The following is an 11,405-nucleotide window of genomic DNA, read 5'->3' on the forward strand; positions in this document are numbered from 1 at the left end:
CTCCAGAGTGCTATAACCTCACTGGTCTTGAATTCCAGGAGAGATAGGCTATAATAGGGAAAGCCATTACGGGTGAGACCAGCCAGTCCAGGTAGGCCACAGGTAATTGAAGGAGTTTGCCAAAGCAGAAAGAAGGTGCATAGCAAGATCTCCAAAACATCTCACAAGGAGCCAAGCTTTGGCAATAACCAAAGGCAAAAGAGGAAGACAAAGAGATGTAGAAACATAAGCCAGTCCTCAGGTCAAGACTCCAAAATAATCGGCTTACAAACCCCAAGAGAGAGATGCATAGTTAGTTGCCAGAACTTGAGATCCCAGGTGATTAATTGCTCAATGTTTTGCACTTACGGGCAGCAAAGGGCCTTTCCAAAACACTGCATTTGTTTTCCAAAATGCTGCAAAACAAATTGCTTTTGGAAATGTTAAAGGACAGAAGTTGTCCCATGGAGGAGAGAGGAAGTAAGAAAAAGGGGGATGCACTTTGACTCAGATCAATGCAGCTTCCAAGAGCTGCTCCCAAAACTTGAGGAAGGAAGGAAAGGGCAACCCAGACCTCTTTCCCTGATTCGGGGGCTTTGCTCAGACTTCGTGTTTATGACGTATTGCATTTCATGCCATCTATATTTAGAGGGAGGCTGCTGTGTGTCTGTGTGTGTCTGTTTTCCTTCCCCCTCCCACCGCCCCGTCCTACTTTTAATATAAATTATTACACTTGAATCAGCTCCTGACCTAGATCTTGAAGAACTCAGGGATGTTCTTAGCTCGAATCCACAGACGTCTCCCCATCTCCCCTGCAGAGTGACAGTCTGCAAGGAAAACTGGGAGCAAAAACATGACAGAAGAAAAGGATTTGCGTAAACACTGCAATACAAGGCGCTGCAAAAATTTCAGTGCTGGGAAGGCAGCAGGAATTGAACTAAGGGAAGAGAACAGGTGTGAATTACCTGATCAAATCTTGAGATTCCTTGAGTTCTCCCATTGTTTCCCTCTGTCTTTCCTACTTCAATGAGAGAAGGAAAATGGAAGCAGCTCGTGAAATGGATATGTGGCTTCCAAGGGCCAAACAAGGATGGCAATTGCTGGAGAATTGGGAAGGTGCCATTTTAGAGGAGCCAGGATTGATACAAGGCCTGAAAGGTTCGGGTCTTTCCCAGGATCCAAAACTCCAACCTACATCCAAGCCTACATCGGTCCCCATGAGGACCAGAAACCTGACCTTCTCTCGGGGGTTTCCACAGAACATCAATGAGACCACCTTCTGCGTGCATTTTTGGAAAGGCGAGAGGCAACCCCGCATGGGGCATTGGGGCAGGGATTTCTGGACAAAAGAGGACAAAGGAGGGCATTGGAAGAAAGCAGGGGGTGACTCTGTCTTCCATGCAAGGCAAGAGCCTCATTAGGAGCGGGTTACGATTCAATTATTCAGATGCCGCTGACGGAAGAGGCTCTTTACGGATGAAAGCGCATGCCACAATGGATCTATTAAACCGCCGCAGAGCTCACGGTCGTTTGATATTCCATCGTGCGGCGGGTCAGACAGATGGGTAACTGTCCACTTTGCAGCCTCTTTCTATGACCTGAGAGTTCTCCTGCTCTATAAATATCCAAGCCAGCAAAAGAGAAAAGGAGGCGAAGGCATGGCGGGCACCTGCTTTTTGGCCAAGTGACAGGAACGGAGCGTGTCCCCTCCATTACACTTCCCTGGCATTCATTATGGATGAGGAAAAATGGGATTTTTTTCCTCCCTTTAAGGCAGCAGCAAACTCCCAGGACAGATGGAGGCTGTTGTATTATTACTCCTTGCCCTTGCTAGTGGAGCATGAAAAGCACACAAAGGCCTGCAGAAACACACAGAGACATGGATAAAGGCAACGCACCCCTTTCCTCCAAAATAATTTTGCTAGGTAACACTGTCCCATCTGTGATCGGTTTTTTCTTCTTTGCAGAGGTTAAAATCAGCATGGGAAGAAAAGATAAATTGCAGCGTCTTGAGACAGCATCTCCACCCATCTTTGGCCCTACAGACGTTTATGGACTTCGGTTCCCAGAAGCCAAAATAACAATGGTCAGGGATGCTGGGAGGGGAAGTCCCAAAACATCTGGAGGGATGAAGGATGGAAAATTTAGGTCTTACACTATGCAACTATAGCCGTTTGTTCCCCCTTCCACAGCCCTTTGACACTTTGGAAATCTTCTATGAGGTGCCACCATAGCAATTCAGCTTTTTGTGGGATCGTGTGAGACTCTGCAATAGCAACAAAGTCTGTTGTTTAGCCTTCAGGACCGTGATATCTCATATCACCTTCTCCAGGCTTTTAGCTCTGTAAGAAAGTCTTTTCTATCTGTTCCAACAACCTTGCAATCGTGTTTGGTGGGATGTATGAGAGGGTCTTCTTGGTGGTAGTTCCCAAACTGTGGAACTCCCTGACACAGCAAACTAGCTGGCTCCATCTCTGCTTTCCTTCTTCTAGCAAGCAAAGACATCATCATCATCATCATCATCATCATCATCATCATCATCATCATCATCATCATTTTCCTTTTGGCAACCAACTGCCTTGGGCAAATCCTAGCCCAACACAGTATTTTTCCCTAAGCTTCTGGATGCAACCCAAGAAGATGAACTTCTGAACTATTGGCTGGGAAAGTGTGCCAAAGCCGCTGCGTCTGTCGCTCGTTCCTTGGGATCAGCTTAAACAAACACCATTTCTCTCTCTATCAGCATTGGCATTGTCATCTTTGTTTCTCAGAGTCTCAAATTAAAGAATATCTTTAAAAAAGGAAAGACAAGGGGAACTGATTCATGTTCATTTTCCAAACCTCAAAGAAGTGCCAAAGAATGCCTGGCAGGCGTTCAGATTCTTCTTGGCTGATTATAATCTCAGGAATATATTAATATCCACTCCGTTAATTTGGCCTAGCCTGGCTTCTAAATGGCTAGAGAAAGAGCCTTCTCTCTCTCTCTCTCTCTGAAAGCAACACAAATTGTGCCTTTTATTAAGACGATCCATCGCTGTCTCTTGGGGGGAAATGGATTTGAACCCCGGATTGCCAAAAAGGTGCTTCAGTGATAATAACAAGAAGTAGTCAGGGTTGCTTTTTCCAGGTGGCACAAACAAACACACACCGGTTGCAAAACACGCGTGCCACAAACGGGGAAAGCAAGCAAGATAACAGCAGCAATGGCTGAAGATGGTATTATTGTCACTTGTGACAATCCTTTCATCAGGTATTATTGGCCAGATTGCCACCATTGCCTTCCTTGGAAGCTAAACAGAGTCAGCCCTGGTTAATCCTTGGATGGGATTAACCAAGGAATCCCAGGTGCTGGAGGCTGCATTTCAGAGGAAGGAACCAGAAAAACCACCTCTGGGTATTCCTTGGCTATGAAAACCCTATGATATCCATAGGATTGCCATAAGTCGACTTGGAGGCACATATACACAAACAGACTCTTATGTCACTAACAAGTTGCCATCCCAGATTTGTCCATGATTTAGAGCACTGCAGGCATTTGCAAAGTGTGAATAAATCTCTCCTTTCCTGCTGGCTGTGAACTTTAGGCCGGAGACGCAGCCTTGAAGGGGGTTGTTTTTGGGGCTGGCGTTTTTGGATGCTGTGGCTTTGGCCCTGCTGGGCTTCCTCTTCCTTGCCTCACCTCTTTCTTGTTCTTTCCTGTCGGCGAAGGTTGTCAAACACCATCCCCGCTGCGGAGTTTCAAAAGGGCACATTAAAGTTGCATTGCTTGCTGGTGTCCATCTCTGCAAAGGCGCCCCGCGTGGGAACCGTGGGGGGCTAAAACATTATTGATGTTTTATCTGGAGGAGAGGAGAGGAGAGAAAGATCACCTCCAACAAGTTGCAACTATCCAGCTGGAACTAAACTTTTGGGAACCCCTTGGGAAAACTGCCCCTTGCTCTCATCAAAATGAGGCGCATAAATGGATTTAATGCCTGCAAGCAAGAGGTAGTTGCAAAGGTTTGAGCATGGATAACCTGTTGCAGGAGGCAGGCTTTCGGAGCTCCATGGGTTTCTTCATCATCAGGCAAGAGGTTACAAACCAAACAGGAGGAGAAGAAAAACAACAATTGGAGCTGTTAGTCAGATGCCTGCATGTTGTTTCAGTCCTTAGTAAAGATGGTATGCTGGGGAGGAGATCTTTGGCAGGCATGCTGCAAGAGGGAGATTTCCAAAGTCCAGCAAATTTAGGCCACATTCCTATTTACAAATAAATCGCTTTGCAATCCGAATGATGGATCGGTTCGGTAGCGGAGCGTGGTTCATACTGCATTTGCCCCGATTGCATTTTCTTGCTGCAAAAAATAACTCACTTGTGGTTCACATTGACGAATGAATTCAAAATGGGCCCGCTCCACTGGCCGAAGAGCAAATTTAAATCAATTCCAATCCACATCTGGTTCACACTTGCGCGGAATTGATTTATCCAAAAAGACGCTGGAAAAAATCAGCATCAAAAAGACGTGGGTTAAATGGGTCTAGCACATGCCCCCCCCCCCCCGAAGTGATTCTGTTTAAGTGTGAACCAGGATCATTTAAACCACTTCAAACTGTAAGGGAACGGAGTCCCATCCGGGAAGGTTCTTAGGATACCCAGCAATAAAGGAGAGTCGGAGTCCGAGTATGGTCCAAAGTAAAACACAGGTTTATTCACCGATCGGGGTGGACAGCTCACCAAAATGGTGACTCCAAGACACAAGCATTTTATAGTCCTTTTGTTTCACAATGCCTACAGTCTACGTGTAACTTTTCTGATTAGTCTGTCCTGCTTATCAGTCCTGTCAGCAGGTAATTGGCTGCTTGAAGTGTGCACACTTTGTTCCTCTTCTTACCATATATGGTGTTACCCTAAAAGCGGAAGGCAAAGGTTATGCCATATGTCCCTCTCAAAACCACTTTGCAAACCGGTTTAAAACGTAGTGAGAATGAGGCCGCAGTTGCGCATTGTACATTTTAGATATGCACTGCGGTTGTGCATTGTGAATGACCAGGTACCATCATGCAATGCACAATACACGCTACACAACTGCAACACACCCAGCCATTGACTTGTGTTGTGCCAATGTTGTGCTTCTGGATTGTAGTCTTGGCATAACATATATTTGCATGCAAACGTATATCTTATCGAGAGAGGATACTGGATTGCAGCCTGTCATGAGCAAGAACTTTTTTGGTCCAAAACACATTGTAGAAACAATCTAGTTTGAGGCCCTGGCTCAGTACTAGGGAATCCTGGGAACTGTAGTTTATTGTGGCAGAGAAGGCTAAATGTCTCACAAAACTTTTAGGTCTCGTTCTGGATTGTTTCTGCAGCGTGTTTTGGACTGCTCTCAGTTCTGTTCAACTGGCCCCAAGATGCAAAGTCCCTCTTGCATCCTAAAACAACATCTATCTGCTACAAATGGAGAGGAAAATATCCTTTGAAACCATCCAAGTTTTGTTATAGAGCTCCACCTAATGTCAAGATGAATTAGGAAAAACCTGCAGAAGGACTGATTTGTGGAAGTACATGTGCCTTCGAGTCCTTTCCAACTTATGGCAATCCTATCATGGGGGTTTCTTGGCAGGTTTCATCAGAGGCTGCCAGCTCCTCATCCTCCATTTCAGCCTTCTGTCCAGGAGGCATTCCAAAGTGTCCTCCGTTGTGAGCATGACCAAGAAGCATGGATTTATTATTTACATGAATGTATTCAGCTTTTATTTGGCAATCTACATTTTCCTTGCATGCCCTGCGTTGTCCTCCTTTGCACTTATGATATCTGGTTACTCCGGGACAGGATCTGTTTTTGCCAGTTTCTGCACAAGTATTTCTCTTGAAGCCTTCTGCCGAAAGAGTTAACCAGCTGGAAAGCTGGGAAAGCAACGAAGGTTCATACCTCCCACGGAAAAGCATCAGGAGCTGGCCTTGGAAGAGCGAAACAGAGAACGGCAGCCTTGAAAGGACGCTGCTTTTTAGTAGCAAGCCATCAGGTTGCATTATTTGCAAGCTCTGGCTCTTCTCGCTGTTGTTTGGAAAGCATTATAAAATAGAATATAATGTGAAACTGTCTATATACAGTTCTTATTTCACAGGGAGATGCAGTCAGGCACCGGTCAAAGCCTCCTGCTTTCTGCAGCGGATGTCGGTACAAAATGTGAACTGTTGCACTTTGCCTAATGCAAAATGTTGCATCATGTCCTATTTCAAACCTGGCTTCTTCTCTTTTTTGGTTTTAGCATACAATTAGCTATCACCGGACTAAATTCTGTTGGTTACTACTACTAAAGCAAGAGTAGCACAATGGATTTATAACTAGGGAATGCCCCAAAGGCACCAGATCCTGTCTGATCTTGGGAACTAAGCAGGGTCAGCCCTAGTTAGGACTGCTGCAGGTGAGATTTCAGAGGAAGGAACTGGCAAAAACACCTCTGAGTGATTCCTTTCTTCTAGCATTAGAACTCTCTGACCAAGAAAGGGAAATATCCCCCGAAACTACAACTCCCAGGGTTCCACAGCTTTGAGCCGTGGCATTTTAAAGCGGTGTCAGACTGCATCAATTCTGCACTGCAGATGCAACCTTGGACAGCTCCTTTAAGGTTAAAACATGGATTTGCCGCCCCGCTGACACGATGGGAACCATCATCCACTATTCTGAGAAATGATGGAACAAGGATTTATCAGCTTTTTCTCCATCAGAGTTAATCTGGAACGCCTTTCACGCCGGCAGCACTGAATTAGCACCACATTTGCAAGGGAGATGATGTTGCACAGGAGAGATCTCCGGTTGCTCTGGTGGATTAGCAGTCCTGGCTTGTTTGTGGGCCAAGCCTGATCGGAATATCAGGTCTGGCAAAAGGACATTAATACATCTTTTTGTTCCCTTTGTTTAAGACTTTCTTCTTTAGAGTTGAATCGGAACGGAAGAGGAAGGAAGGAAGGAAGGAAAGAAAGAAAGAAAGAAAGAAAGAAAGAAAAAAGAAGGTGGAGGGAGGAAAGAAAGAAAGAAAGAGAAAGAAAGAAAGAAAGAGGAAGGGGAAGGGGAAGGAAGGAAGGAAGGAAGAAAGAAGGGGAAGGGCAAAGGCAATATTCCAGACTAACGTGGTTAAGTCTTTGGGGAGGACACAGGGATCATTGCAAAGGGTCTCTCTCCTAGCTGGCTTTTTAATCTGGCTCCATTTGGCCTTTGAGTTCCAGCTTTGCAGGGAAAAAGCAAGATATAAATTATGATTACTATTATTATTATTAGAGGAGTTATTGAAACCTGAATTCACCGCCTGCCATCCGCCACGGATGCCACCAGCCTCTAGCTGGGTCCAGATGTTTCATCTGGAGGCTACAAATGAGAGAGAAGGTCTTTTTTAAGAAGCCCATTTTCTCTGCGCTCCTAGTTAGAGAGCCAGCTGCTGCCCACAAGCTCTTAACAACTGCCATGACTTTTAAAAGGGCTGTCAGAGAGATGCTCTCGCCGCCGGAGGAAGTGAGTTAATGATTCAAAAGATATTTATATATATATATATATCCTTATCCCCTACTATAGGGAAAGATTATTGCAAAGAAGAACAGAAGGGGAAGAGAGCCACCAGAGGAAAAAGGAGAACCTAGTCTGGACCACATAAAGGGACCTAAGTGACAAGTGCTCCTTGTTGGAAAAGTCATTATTTTGGACAAATGACACTCCGAAAGCGGCAAGAAATGGTAAAAGGTTGCATTATAAGACTGAGAGACAGCACAGCGGTGAGAGCGGAGACCTAGCGGGTGCATCTACATTGAAAAATAATGCAGTTTGACACCACTTTAAGTACAGTTTATTCATGACAATATACAGGTTATATCGCGGAATTACACAAAACGGTTTCACACGACCTCGCACAGAACCCGCCATTAAAGTGGTCCTAAAGAAGCATTAACGCGCATCTTTTTACTTTTGGGATTTCCAATATTGCTTTATTTGCGCAATTGCATGTGGTGATCATTCGTGCAATGACTCCCCATTTCTGCTTCATTTGCGGGATGCTTTAAATGAGCTTTAATCTGTCTTTAATGTCCAAATCAGCCCCAGTGTGGTAAACTCCACAGAGACATGGTTCAGTGTTTAATTAATCTCTTGCAAGTAGCAGCATCGTTGGAGAAGGGATGCTTTGATGCCGTCCCGGCCTTCACACTTCCCTTCCAAACCTGCCTCCCTTCCTGTGTCTTTCATTTCACTCCGGGCGATATCTGATCGCTCTGTTGGACGGAGGAAAGGTCACTTCTTCCCCTGTCTTTTAATTAGAGAGAAATGAGCCTAAATGGCTGCCGCCGTCCTCAGGCTCTAACAAGGCCCACCACCAGCTTGACCAGTCTCTGCCCTGGAGAAATGTCGCCAATTAAAAAGATTGTGCTTGTCAAGCAGAAGGCTGTCGAGGTTTGCAGGGCGACGAGGCCGAGGAGGGGACCATCCTCTTCCCTAAAAGGTTGCCAAAACAGGGACCAAAACCCAGAGTCATGGAATCATCGAGTTGGAAGAGATCTCAAAGGCCATCCAGTCCAACCCCCTTCTTCTGCCATGCAGGAACTCTCAATCAAAGCTTCCCTAAAAGATGGCCCTCCAGCCTCTGTTTAAAGACCTCCAACTCCATCAGTCTCCAAAGCAGTGTCTCATACTGTCAAACTGCTCTTATTGTCCAGAGGTTCCTCCTAATGTTGAGATGGAATCTCTTTTCCTATGGCTTGCATCCATTGCTCCAGGTCCTATTCTCTGGAGCAGCAGAAAACAAGCTTGCTCCATCCTCAATGCGGCACCCCTTTAAATACTTAAACAGGGCTATCATAGCACCTCTTAACCATCTGTTCTCCAGGCTAAACATCCCCAGCTCCCTAAGTCTCTCCTCATAGGGCTTCATGGGTTCCAATCCTTCCACCATTTTGGTGGCCTTCCTTTTGACACATGGCTCCAGCTTCTCAACATCCTTTTGGGGCCCAAAACGGGACCCAGGATTATTCCAGGTGAGGCCTGACTGACCAAAGCAGAATAGAGCGGCACTATTACCTCTCTTGATCTAGACACTAGACTTCTATTGATGCAGCCTAGAATCGCATTGGCCTTTTTAGCTGCCGCATCACACTGTCGACTCATGTTCAATTTGTGGTCTCCTAGGACTCCTAGATCCCTTTCATACATATATATAAGTCTCCTTAAGCCATTCTATATACGTGCATTTCATTTTTTTTAATAAAGTGATAAGATTCAACGTGTGAATGGCTGCCAAGGTTGTCCCTGGAACAAATGCAACAGTTTGCTAATGCAACAACAACAACAACAACAGGTCTGGGGATACGGACATACCCAGCAAGGCCAACCTTTCAATGATTACGTAAAGGAACTTGGCAGGAAAGCCCATCCACAAAGTAGGAGTGCATTGCCAGTGACTAAAAGAATCTTCGTCAGGAACTGAGCCATTTGAATTAATGAATCATCGGTGGCTTAAAGGAGCTGGCAAGGAAACCGACGCAGACCTTTGGATTAAAATAAAGCCCCGGATTGTGTCATCCGCCTGCTTAAAAAACACCCTCCAACCCATGGGGCTGGGGGCATTTCCCAGGCCTCCTTTGGCACCTTTTTAGCTTCGAGGTCACGGCTAGAAACCCAGAGCAACAAATCCAGAGACCTGGGTTGGATCAAAACAGGAGGAAAGGAGAGAAAAGCGGGGAAATGAGAAGAATACACTAGGATGGGCAAAGAGGGGGCTTGAGGATGTTGTTGGAGTACAACTCTCAGAATGCTGGGAATTGCAATCCAAGGACATCTTATTTGCCACTTTGATCCCTATATGGAGAGAAAGGAGGGATATAAGAAGATGATGATAATAATAATAATAATAATAATAATAATATTTGGGTATGATATCTGCTTCTCCAATCTCTAGACTGAGTCCCCTCGCCTTATCCAAAATGCTTAGGGCCAGAAGTGTTCTGGATTTTGGATCCTTTGTCTATACGGTGGTCCCTTGGTATCCACTGGGCTGGGGTTTGGTTCCAGGATCCCCAATGGATACCAAAATCTATGGATGCTCAAGTCCCATTATTACTGTATTATGTTTATGTTTATTTGTATGCCGCTTTCCTCCTAGTACAGGGACTCAAGGCGGCTAACAAACCCAAAACAGTCCAAGTTAAAACACTATAAAACATGCAAAATACAAGTTTAAAAAAACAATTACGCAATTAGAATCATATTGAATCACAGGATCGTAGAGTTGGAAGAGACCCCAGGAAGGGCCCTGATCCAGTCCAACCCCTTTATTCTGCCATGCAGGAACTCCCCTTCAAAGCATACCTGACAGAGGGCCATCCAGCCTCTGCTTAAAGGCCCCCAAGGAAGGAGACTCCATCCTTCTCCTTTGAGGGAGCCAGCGTCTTCCTCCTGAGGTTGAGCTGGAATCTCTTTTCCTGTCGCTTGCATCCATTGTTCCGGGTCCTGATCAAACAATTAAAAACATTACATTATTAAAATGTTAACATTCAAAACTCTTTAAAAACAAAAACAATGATAAACAATGCATTATATTATTATTATTATCCCTTGGTATCCCCTAGGGTTTGGTTCCAGGATTTCCAATGGATACCCAAATTCATAGATGTTCAGGTCCCATTATATATAATGGGGATGTTCTTATTATCTTTATAATTATCCTTATTAGTACAGTAGGGCCCTTGGTATCTGCGGGGTTTGGTTCCAGGACCTTCAATGGATACCCAAAATCCATGGATGCTCAAGTCCCATTATATATTATTATTATTATTATTATTATTATTATTACGGGCCTTTGGTATCTCTTAGGGTTTGATTCCGGCATCCCCAATGGATACCAAAATCCATAGATGCTCAAGTCCCATTATATACAATGGGGTATTATTATTATTACTACTACTATTAAACTGGGCCCTTGATATCTGCTAGGGTTTGATTGAAGGACCTTCAATGGATACCGAAATCTATGGATTCTCCAGTCCCATTATATACAATGGGCTATTTATTATTATTGTTGTTGTTATTATTACTACTATTACTAGAGCGGACCCTTAGTATCTGCTGGGGTTTCGTTCCAAGTGGATCCCGAAATCCATGGATGCTCCAGTCCCATTAAATACAATGGCATAGTATAAAGGTGACCCTCCTATAAAATGCCAAAATCAATTGCCTTTGGGGGATATATATATATATATATATATATATATATATATAATGTTTCTGAGCCATGGATGGTTGAATCCATGGACTAAAAATCCCTGGATCTGGAAGGCTGAGAAACCTTGGAGATCATAGGAGCCAAGCCTAAATGTGGAATTCATTTATGTTTTGTATACACAAACAGCAAACTTTTGTGTACGTAAACAGCCACTTACTGTATTGAATGTTAGGGCGATG

This window comes from Sceloporus occidentalis, unplaced genomic scaffold (assembly GCF_023333645.1).
Source record: "Sceloporus occidentalis isolate IW3139 unplaced genomic scaffold, rSceOcc1.0.p SCAF_10, whole genome shotgun sequence".
Lineage (NCBI taxonomy): Eukaryota > Metazoa > Chordata > Lepidosauria > Squamata > Phrynosomatidae > Sceloporus > Sceloporus occidentalis.